Source organism: Bufo bufo, chromosome 6 (assembly GCF_905171765.1).
Source record: "Bufo bufo chromosome 6, aBufBuf1.1, whole genome shotgun sequence".
In the NCBI taxonomy this organism is placed as follows: Eukaryota; Metazoa; Chordata; class Amphibia; order Anura; family Bufonidae; genus Bufo; species Bufo bufo.
Genome location: NC_053394.1, coordinates 153,910,264 through 153,922,424, shown reverse-complemented (window position 1 = coordinate 153,922,424; position 12,161 = coordinate 153,910,264). Strand labels below are relative to the sequence as shown.

General features: G+C 45.0%; 1 protein-coding gene across 1 annotated transcript in view; it reads left to right on the top strand.

Annotated features, from left to right (window-relative positions):
* The window catches only part of SULF2 (sulfatase 2), a 115,912-nt gene that overhangs the window by 23,056 nt on the left and 80,695 nt on the right, over positions 1 to 12,161 (top strand). Inside the window, exon 2 of the mRNA XM_040434883.1 lies at positions 9,454 to 9,514. The gene's annotated coding sequence lies outside the window, so the exon portion shown is untranslated. The remainder of the gene's footprint in view (positions 1 to 9,453; positions 9,515 to 12,161) is intronic.

Genomic DNA, 12,161 nt, shown 5'->3' with positions numbered 1-12,161 from the left:
TGACGTATATCTGCCCCGTATGTCGGCGTAACCTGACGTATATCTGCCCCGTATGTCGGCGTAACCTGACGTATATCTGCCCCGTATGTCGGCGTAACCTGACGTATCTGCCCCGTATGTCGGCATAACCGTGGGTTGGCCATCCCTGACCTAGTGCATCTACCTGGGATCAGTCTAGTCCTCGGTTCGCCCTGTAGCATTATAACCCGACCTCTTTGATTTATCTTGTGGGTCTTGTCTCTGTAGATTGCAACGAGGATTATTCCTCCTTCTCCACTTGCAGAAACACTTGACACTCTTGTCATTGCTTCTCTGTCGGGGTGAGGGATTTGTGTCCGTCATCCCCCAGTGACACATCCTTTCTGTGATTTAAGCTGCTGTGAAATCTCCCCTTAGCTAGTAATTTCACACTCGGGGACACAGCCACATGGTTCACTGCAATATATTGCATCTTATCACAAGCCTCCAGGATCGAAAAATATCTAAATACCAACAACATTGCAGCAAATGGCATCTCAAGCACAATATATAACCCCCCCCCCAGCTACCACCGCCTGCAGCATATCACGTTATAACAGGTCGTATGAACATGTCCTGGACGGTGTGAATCTGTGATTTTAATGGATTTAAGTAAGTAGAGAGATTTTATTCAAGAAGTGCAGAGAAATTTCTATTTTCTTGTATGATGGCGCCAGTCACCCAAGTTTCCAAGATTCGTGTCAGCAAGCAAACATCTTGAAGATGGTGAGGAGTTCAGACACTGCAGATCTACACCAAAAAACGTTCAGAAACTACACAAAAAATGCATGGATTTACATGGAGCTGTTTTTTAATGCTTCCCGTTCATTTCAATAGGAGATTCAGCACTGATTCTGCCCGCTGGGGCATGCCACTTCTCTTTTCCACATGGAAAAAAAAAGTGCTGTTTCCTATTGAAATGAATGGCAGGCTGTTTTGAGATTTTTTTTTGGAGCTGATTTTGGGGCAGAACCCGCCCAAAGTACGTTGTAGGTGGACTTTTATACGCAGGTAGCATGTGATGTCATCATGCATCACCCACCTTTAGTACCACTGTGGGGTTTGGGGTGCCGCAGCTGAATTTAAGCCTATGTGCCCTGTGTGGCACTGTTCACATCTACTTTGTGGCTTCCATCTATACCAGATCCACTACATTACAGACACCTTGCCTCCCCCTCCCCATTGACTTGCAGTGGGTTCCACCGAGGTGGCCGGCATTTTGACCAGAGCTATTTGCAATCAAGAACAGAAACTGTGACAGAAGCTCTTGATAAAGCACCATCTGATGCAGATGTGAACAGAGCCTTATGCCCTGCGGAGTGGTACAGTCCCTGTTTATTGTCCATCTTTCAGACATATTAGGAGACTTTGTCGCTGAATACGTCTCCATATTGCGTTTTCTACAGTCCTAAGATTTACATGTCAATGGGGCAATCATCAGATGGATCCTCATTAACCAGTGATGACATACTGAGTCGGACTTGTGAACTCTCTCTGGAGCATTGCAGCTGCTCAGCGAGAGCCTATGTGCGCACAGTCAGCTCCTCGCTGCGTTGTCAAGAGTCTGGAGAGACCTTTGCAGGATGAAGAAAGGAGCCTAATTTGTCAGGAGAAGAAAAGACAGAAGGGGATGAGATCATTTTGTGGGGCCGCAGCCTCTTGCTGGATACTTGGCAGTAGCAGCTGGGGTGGTGGGGGTACATCCCTGCATTCCTGTTCAGACACAAGAGGGCTATATACGAGGGGGGGGGGGAGCTTTAAGTCAATGTACTCTTCACCCCTCATCAGAGTCAGGACTGAGCTTCTCTTGTCTCTACATCACACCATAAATCCCCCAAAACTGTGTCTCAGTACCTCAGCATTTTCAAAATCCCTACTTGCTAGTTTTCATAAAATGGTTAAAAAAAAATAATTCTGAAACCCTGTCCTGACCCAGTCCTGCTTACTCAGATGATGGGCTTAAAGATGAGCTCTTGGTGTCAAGGATGGTAATAGTGATGTAGGGAAGATTAGAGCGTCAGATGGAGCTGACGGGAAAGGTATGTCCACATGGTAAAATCCACCATGGATTTGGCAACTTAATCAGAAATCGGAACGCCAACAACAGCATGCACATTTTTTTCCGCTGCTGATTTCCAGTCTTCTTCAGAAGTGGCATGTTACTTATTTGAAGTATGATTTTTGCTGAATTCCCCATTGAAGGGCCAAATTAGCTAGCTTTTTTTTTGTGGGGGTTTTTTGGCATCTTTTTGGCATTGCTCACAGAGGCAGATCAGCCTACTGATCTGCCACAGTTTTTTTTATGAATGGATTTTAGCCATGTGAACCCAGCCTAAGGGCCCTTTTACAGAGACGATGATTGGCCCAACAAACATCCCTTCCCCCTCTCAATTGTCAACAGCACATCTTCCCGTGTGACCGGTACGTGCCCAGATAATTATTTTTCGGAATGGAGTACTGCACACTATTATTGCGAACTGGTGCCAGCAAGGACTTTGACAGTCAATATACAGTAGTATGAAATTGCGGCACTCAGAAAATTCTCTTGTAATTTGGGTAATTTATTTGCGCATTTAAACAGAAAAGTACATGATCCAGTTTGAGTTGTAGAAAATTGAATAGCCACTTGCAGCATCCCACATATGTGTGTAAAAGAGACACTTTAAACATCTGCCTATTTATCTAATGTATTTGCTATGTATGGTATTTCCTATTTAGCAGACTGGCAATGTCATTACACCCATTCGCCCCTAGGTGGTGCTGGCGCCCTTCATTTATATAGCTTGGGGTGTGTCTAGCTCAGGGCATGGCATTCCAGTGTAGTGTATTGTAGAGAGGAGGAAAACAAGTGTATGGAGGAGAAAAACTGGCCTTATCCACTATATATATATATATATATAGCTGCAATTTCATTCCTCCGGGACCTGATCAATCCTGGAGAGGACAAACCAAGAGTAGTTACAGCAGCTTAGCACTGGACAGTAAGTCTAAGTCTATATAAAGCCATCCTAGTAAAGGTTAGAGCAGAGTCTGATCACTAAACTAAAGTGGCCTAAATGGGAGGAAATGCTCAAAAACCCCAAACACTGTAGCACGTTTATAATATAACCAGGGGAGCAATTCCTCCGCATGTGATCCGTTTGCAATAATATTGCATATCATTGTGGGGCACCTTTTGCAGTGATTTATGTATTTGTATATTTTCATCCGCACACTATTCCATCTTGTGTAGGATGCTTTTGTGGTGCATGTGGCCCGCTGCCGACATCCTCCATTGTATGCATTTTTGCTGGGGATTGTCACTAGCAACGGATCACATGCGGAGGAATTGCTCCCCTGGTAATAAACTCGCTACAGTGTTTGGGGATTTTGAGCATTTCCTCCTTTTTAGGCCACTTTATTTTAGTGATTTTTATGTATTGAATGTACCATTGCGTAATGCTGGTAACATTCTAGTGCACCCGGTAGCCTGTATCACATGGCCTGTTATAGGTGGGGCTTGCAGCCTTATCCCTTCTCCCACTGCATGAGTGATCTCACTATGGAGGTATGTGGGAGCTTGGCTGTGAGTTGGATCTTAGCACCTTTCAGACTGTTCACACACCATAGGTTTTCTAGTGGTAGGACCCATGCCACACTGAGATACCTTGACGGTGGTGCAAAAGGGCTCTGTGGTGTTCCTGACTGGAATACATTGGCTAAGGTCTCAGTTTTTAACATTTAGCCTAAGGGATTAGCCAGTATTATCAGTTGAATATCATTTTGGTGCACCTTTTGCAGTGATAGAGCGGATTCTAGCCTATGGACTTCACAAGCACAAGTGACCAAGAGTAACTTTCCAAGTTCCTGGACACGACTGGATGATTAAAGGCCATAATTATCCTTATTCACTAGAAGCCTTCCGGGATGTAGTGAACCTGAATACTTCAGGAGAGCATCCTGCAAATAATGTCGCAGTGAGTTTGCCTGCCCCGAAGGAGAAATGCCCTTATCGGATGGCTCAAGATAAGTAGAAAACAGTATATTTAGTACCTGAGTGCTATGGGAAGTGGACTTAAAGTAAATCTAATTTATTCTTCTCCTGTAAAGCTAAAGTACTAGAGAACTCCCTAATTGACAATTGCCTAAACCTGATAAAAGGAATACTACTGAACCTATTCCTGTCATCACTGATGCCATACAAATGAACTGTATCTGTACTGACTACCTGAAGACAATTGATTCAGTAAATGTTCAACTGTTTGATTACAACCGAATCCTCATCATTTCTACTGTTACACATTTGCACCTTAAGGTGCTGGCGTCACGAACACAGGGGCCCAGCCACCAAAGCACCTTAAACACCTACACCATCAAGGGCATCTCAACTTCCATCTGGCTGGTGTTCTCTTCAATAGAGTGCCCCAGAGGATTTAGTGCTGTCTTCCCATCCACTGCACAGCCGGCCCAGGGAGGCTCTGCTAACTGTGAGTACAAACTACTACGCCTATCGGCCCACCGTAGCCTCACGTGTTGCCCTTGCAGTCCGGCTGGTTCCACAATATTCTTAACGCTTTTTGACTGGACGTTTCGGTCCTTGAGGACCTTCAGCGGTCTAATGATCTATAATAGAGTAATATGGAATAATTATATATAATAAAGTAACAGGATGGAGGTGTAAAAGAAAGGGGTTACAGAGAAAAGCATATAGATGGAGTAAGGTGGGGACTCTGGGTAGTAGGAGTAGATGTGCTGGTGAAAGACAGTAACATGTACATAAAAACATCGATGGTGTTGACGAGATGATAATCGTAGAGCCATTGACCCCTATATAATGTGGTAAGAGAGAAAACATCACAATGTTGATGATGAAATTAACATAGGGATTTACCTGTAGATCGGAGGTGTAGTCGGGTGTAGAAATAATAAAAAAAAAAATACTTGTCGAAGGACTAAAGTGGGGGCTCGATCTACTTGTCCCTCCTGACAATCTACTTGTCCTGATACAAAAAATAATTTTAAATCAAAACCATATTTCAATGCACCGCCACACTAACTTAGACAGGGAGGTGGCTGACTTGCAGCGCGCCCTCCCCGGTATTAAAATCATTGGTGGGCAGTGCGCCCTGCCCACCAATGATTTTAATACTGGGGAGGGCGCACTGCCCACCAATGCAAACATTGTAGAAACATTCCTGGCTCCTGACCTCTGACAGGGAGCTGCCGTCCACGCAATTTACCCCTCAGGTGCCGCGGATGGCAGCGCCATGTCAGAGGTGCGTCCCCATCACCATAGGAACACCTCGGGTTTAGAATATACCATCGGATCGAAGTTTTCTCTAATCTGATGGTATATTTTAACTTCAAGCATCACCATGGGAACACCTCTCCACGCCCAGCTCGTTGCCGATCCACTGTGTGACGCTCCGGTAAACAAGCCCTGCTACTTGCCCGCAGCAAGGCTAAGCTACTGAACAAGCTACCTGCCTGGCCCCCGGAACTGCATGTCCCGGGTGTCGGGCGATACAATTGCCACACCCCTGTGTAGGAACATGGAGTCTGGATTATATGTGGAGTGAGGAATTAGCGTTGTTTATAAAGTGTATAAACAACGCTAACTCCTCATGCCACATATGATCCAGACTCCATGTTCCTACACCTCCGATCTACAGGTAAATCCTTATGTTCATTTCATCACCAACATTGTGATGTTTTCTCTTTTACCACATTATATAGGGATCAATGATTTCATGTACATGTTAGGCCTCTTTCACACTTGCGTTGTCCGGATCCGGCGTGTACTCCACTTGCCGGAATTACACTCCGGATCCGGAAAAACGCAAGTGTACTGAAAGCATTTGGAAGACGGAACCGTCTTCCAAATGCTTTCAGTGTTACTATGGCACCCAGGACGCTATTAAAGTCCTGGTTGCCATAGTAGGAGCGAGGAGCGGGGGAGCGGTATACTTACAGTCCGTGCGGCTCCCGGGGCGCTCCAGAATGACGTCAGAGCGCCCCATGCGCATGGATGACGTGATCCATGCGATCACGTGATCCATGCGCTTGGGGCGCCCTGACGTCACTCTGGAGCGCCCGGGGAGCCGCACGGACGGTAAGTACACTGCTCCCCCGCTCCCCGCTACACTTACCATGGCTGTCAGGACTTTAGCGTCCCGGCAGCCATGGTAACCATTCAGAAAAAGCTAAATGTCGGCTCCGGCAATGCGCCGAAACGACGTTTAGCTTAAGGCCGGATCCGGATCAATGCCTTCCAATGGGCATTAATTCCGGATCCGGCCTTGCGGCAAGTGTTCCGGATTTTTGGCCGGAGCAAAAAGCGCAGCATGCTGCGGTATTTTCTCCGGCCAACAAACGTTCCGTACCGGAACTGAAGACATCCTGATGCATCCTGAACGGATTACTCTCCATTCAGAATGCATTAGGATAATCCTGATCAGGATTCTTCCGGCATAGAGCCCCGACGACGGAACTCTATGCCGGAAGACAATAACGCAGGTGTGAAAGAGCCCTAAGTCTTTCACCAGCACATCTACTCCTACTACCCAGAGTCCCCACCTTACTCCATCTTTATACTTTTCTCTGTATCCCCTTTCTTTTACACCTTCATCCTGTTACTTTATTATGTAGAATTAATTATTCCATACTACTCTATTATAGATCATTAGACCGCTGATGAAGGTCCACATGGACCGAAACGTCTGGTCAAACAGCGATAAGGAGAGTGGCTATTCAATTTTCTACAACTCATTAATCTTCTAACTGGATCATGTACTTTTCTGTCTAAATGCGAAAATAAATTACCCAATTTGCAAGAGAATTTTCTGATTGCCGCAATTTCATACTACTGTGCCCAGATAATGGACCCGTGTGTGCCCAGATAATGGACCCGTATGTGCCCAGATAATGGACCTGCGACCTGATTGTGTAATGATCATCCGGCACGTACATTGATGATTGTAACATTTAAATGAGCGGTTTTCAAAGTGCTATATTGTCGATTGGCCGTCGCTCATGGGCAAATTATTACTTAGCAGTGTATGTTGTTACTATATAAACCATACAGAATCATTATGCGATATATGGCTAACGGATCAGTGTCTCAGGGCCAGCACTGCTCATGACCACAAGAAAGATACAGATCTCTCAGGTTCATCCTCATAAAGGGGGTCATAGTCAATGATCAGTCCGGTGGTTCTGCTCCAACTGGGGGTGGGGGGGAGGTTTGGCCTATTGTAAATTATTTTCCTAAGATACATCGCATTCTGAGGGGACCTCTGAGGTTCAGAATAGTCTTCCCTGACCATCTATAGCTCCTAATGCTCAGTGACACTTGATTTGAAGTGCTTCTGTAGATGGGGACTGAACACTAATCTATATGCGTCCCATTGTAAAGCCTTCTCCAGTGTCTGACCTTATGCTCCAGCCTTGCTCAGCCAGTCCCCTTGCACATCATTGTCCATACATATGCAAAGGCCTGAAGCTCTTCTGCCCCATGTTGCTATGACAACACCTACAGCCCTGGTCCCTAGCGGTGTGATGTTGTGTGGGTTCAAATATACATCCACCTAAATACACTTCTAGCTACCACCATATAACATCTAGTAGGTGGACATTGATGTGGATGATGATTCGAACCCGTACATTGAATGACATCAAGACAGGAAGTGTTTTCATGGGTGAATGTTCCTCCTGAACACAATACATACATCACGAGTCGCCATTAGAATAAATTGACTGCATACATCAGACATTTTGTGCCGGTATAGCATTTCCCGCCTACAGTCAGACGCATGGTCCCACGGCTGTAAATGTGGGACACTGTATAAGCTGTTGTCCGCCATGCTCCACTTCAGATCGTTCTGTTTAACCCTCTGTTGCCTTGACTGTTGCGCCGAGAGCAAAAGTGTAACATTTGATTGTCTCCTAATTAAACTTCACGCAATGGTGCAGACGATCGCCTGGGGCGCTGCTGTTTTTCCCATCTAACAATCATTTGTATCAGCGCTAATGTCTTCTCTCCGCCGACGCCTCGTTATTATTATGCGACTCTCGTCTGCTTCCTGCGGATTGTAATTAAGAGTTTGCAGTGGGTAGTAAACACCGGTCAGGCCATAGCACCGAGCGTTATCTGTGATTTATCCACACCGCTGCCGAGTCCTGTATATCGGAGCAGAGTAAATCGCAGAGGGCGGCAGCATGAAAGTGAGAAGACATTTGGGGTAACTGCACGGTGCCGATTTGTATGCAGAAATCCACACCAAAAACGCAATAAAAAAACGCACATAAATCTGCACTATTGGTGCATTTTTTTTGTGCAGTTTTTTAATGCAGTTTTTGTTGCGGATTTTCTATTTGTTAATAACCCCATTGAAGTCTATAGGGAAAACCACTATATCCAAGGCGCCCATTTGCACATATGATTGAAATGCTGAGGATTTGAAAATCTGCACGACACTTTTTGGCGTATAACTGTCGCAGATTGAGGTGCAAAGGTTATTTGCGCCGCAATCTGCAACTTTTCCCCACTCACGCCAAATCTCAAAAATGGGGTTGTCTTGGTGGGGAAAGGGGGGGGGGGGTCCGGCAGGCCCATCTCATTTATCATTTTGTAGGTCTGTTTTAGGTATACAAAATGGTCTAAATTTATGCCAGCAAGGGAGCAAGTTGTTAGAGGCTAGCGGCTCAACATACATCCAGCGCATTCGCCGCCTGCTAAGGCTCATTCAGACGACAGTATGAATTAGTCTGCATTGATTCCACAATTTTGCGGAAAGGGTGCGGACCCATTAGTTTCAATGGGGCCGCAAAAGATGCGGACAGAACACCGCGTGCTGTTCGCATCCGTTGTTCCGTTCCGCAGCCTCGCAAAAAAAAAATAGCATATCCTATCCTTGTGCACAGTTGCAAGCAAGAATAGGTATTTCTATCATGAGGCCTGCCAAGTGCGGTCCGCAAATTGCGGAACGCACACTGGTCCGTATCTGTGTTTTGCGGATTTGCAATTTGCAGATCGCATAACACTACGGTTGTCTGAATGAGCCCTAAAGGGGTATTAAGAGCAGCATCTAAAACGCCGCTCTTTATAAATGACCCCCAAAGTGTACATTAGATTAATCCAATCTCATTCACTTTGCTAGTACCGTATTATGCTGGGGGTTTTCCGCATTTCCCTTACTCCCCTTTCAAAGGACTCTGATGTACAAATAGCCAGATCTACCTTTCAGGCGCCTAAGATAGCTGAACGATTAAGCTCTGCAAGAGCCGTACTAGTGGCCATACTGGTAGTCACCCAGCTTTCCCAGAAACAGATGTAACAGAGAGATATGTGGACAGCGTGTCATTGATGGTAGACTACTCCAGTGCTTTGGTTTTAGGGGACCATCCTCCAGTAATTCTAATATCTAATTATAATGTGTCTTCTGCTGTGTTTTTCAGATTTGGAGATTTGTGATGTTGCGATCTCTGCAGCCGTCTCCATGAGCTGCCGCTGACATTGGTGAGTTGATATTATTAATCTTCTTATAGGGCTGGGAGCAGCGCTGTAACATTATGATTCTGACAGCAGAAATTTCCATCCATGTACTGTCTTGACTGCACCCAGACAGCACTGGACCCAATAAATGAAATCATTGGTCCATGCAGCGATACTCACAGCCTGCACCATTCTTGTCCGATTTCCGAGGCGTGAAGCAAGCGGGAGCTGAACTGGCCCAGGACACTACACAGTTATCGTAGAGCTCCTACGCTATTTGTGACACGTCAGCAATGGCTATGCCAATAGTGAATGGATGTTCAGCACGTTAAACAACACTTAAATGAATGGGTCCGGAAAACAACAGACGTGTCTGAACGCCGTCTTGGTGTCCATATGCGTTCATGTTTTGCAGACAGCTGTCAGAATCAGCACCCTAGTCTGGAATGGTTGATAAAAGGGTACAATATTGGTGACGGAGGAGGTGGGCTGCCAGGTTACTGTCTGTACATTACCCTCCTGCTCCCTCTCACCCTCCATGTTGGCACAGCAGCAGGGATCTCCAGGAGTTCCTTTAAGGGGATTGTCCGGTTTTTAATATTGATGACCTATCCTCAGTTTGGCAGGGGTCCAACTCCCGGCACCCCGATCAGCCGTTTGAAGAGAACGCAGCACGAGCAGTCTAATTACAGCTCCTCTGCCCCCAACGGAGTGCAGCTACAACTGCTCCTTCGCATTCAACTGGATGGGATGGCGGAGTTTTAATTACATTGCTCGCCGCTGCAAATGGGGGTGGCGTAAGTTGGACCCCTGCCAATCTGATATTTAAAGGAACAGGTCATCGGTATTGGAAACCGAGCAACCCCTTTAAGTGTAGAGAGTACAGTATGTAGTAGTTTGCTCAGTGTTGTAGCACATTCGGCACAATTACCTGCACAAAGGTGCATATTTACAGAAAGAAATTCAGCACAGATTTCCGTGAGGATTTCTGTGCATTTCCACACTAAATCCGCATGTGTAACCTGTGGATTTTGTTGGGGATTTAATGCAGTTTTGCCACAGACATTGCAAATGGTGAAATGTGCACATAAAAAAATGACACAAATGCTGTACCCCAGAACATGGTATTTGATAAAAATGGATTTGTTATTTTATTTGGTTACTGTTCTGATTTTCTGTATTGTATACCAAGTGGTTCTGTATAGATCAGGGTTAACTATTATAGCATGCTAGAAGATGGGCTTGGGTCCGTCCCTAGTGAGAGTCTAGTGTTAGCTGAGGAAGAGAGGGCAGCTACATGTGCTCACTCCTCAGAAAACTTGACCTGAGTCTATCATCTGGGAAATTTAGCTTTATTAAAGTCTGCCAGAGAGAGAGAGGAAAGGAAGAACTGAAAGGTGCAGAATCTGCGAGGCTGTGCTTATTGAAGGCTGATATAGACTTTGCTGTTGTGAAAGGGAACATTTTGTGATTACACACTTCCACATTTTCACACGAGAGAAAGAAACTTTGGAAAGATAGAAGGAAGAGGACTACAACCTTCATCATTGCTGCTATCCATACATTGCTGCCAGGGAAGAATTACACTGTGACTTGTTTGGAACTGTGCTTTAATACCATGGAATATACTATAACTCCCATTCTACACTTTAGTACAGAGAGACTTATTTATTTTCTACCACTGGCCTGGTTACTGACCACAGCACCTACAACTCCTGCCTTGCACCTTTACAAAATGCTAAATGACAAGGGCACCCCAACTACCATCAGGCAGGTGCCCAAACATCAGGGTGTGGCCTGAGAGAAGAAAGGGTGCGCCCTCCTGTAACTGCCCAGCCCTAGGGAGACACTACCCCTCCTATCCTCCAATTCGCCTGTGCTTGCAGCGCAAAGAATTGACATGCTGTGATTTTCTAAATCCACACGCCAATTACTGCACAGGAAAAAAGATTTGTCTAATCTCCTTCACTATGCTGGTACTGTATTACGCTGCCTTTTTTTTCTGTACAGATTTTTGTGCAGAAAAGCTTCAGCGTAAGAGTGCCTTCACATGTTGCGGAAGATTCTGCCAGATAATCCGCAAGATTGTTGCGGATTTTCTGTTGTGAAGTATGGTGCAGATTTCCTGTGAGACAATCTCCCTGTTCATTTCAAAGGCAAACTGATTCTACAGTAGAAAACGCTCGGGGGAAAAAACGCAACCAAATCCGCGCTGTTTTTGTATTACATTAGGCTGCCTTCACATGTTATGTAAAATTCTGCAAAAAAATCCACAACATCAAGACTTCCACCATGTTATATTATAGCAATTAGCAAACAGATTCTGCTGAATTGGTTTGCTATAGGATAACATGGTGGATGTCTTGATGTTGTGGATTTATTTGCAGAATTTTACATAACATGTGAAGGCAGCCTAATGTAATACTAGCAAAGTGAATGCTTTTTTTTTCCCATGATAACAATTGACCCTCCATGCGATTTTTTATTTTTTATTTTTTTTTTATTATTATTTATTTATTTATTTTTATTTTATTTATTTATTTTTTTGTGTGCACATTTCACAGTTTGCAATGCAAAGGTTGAGATTTGTGGCAAATCCACAAGTCACACGTGGATTTCGGTACGGAAATTCACAGAAATCTGTTGTGGAATTTCTTTGTGTACCTGTGTG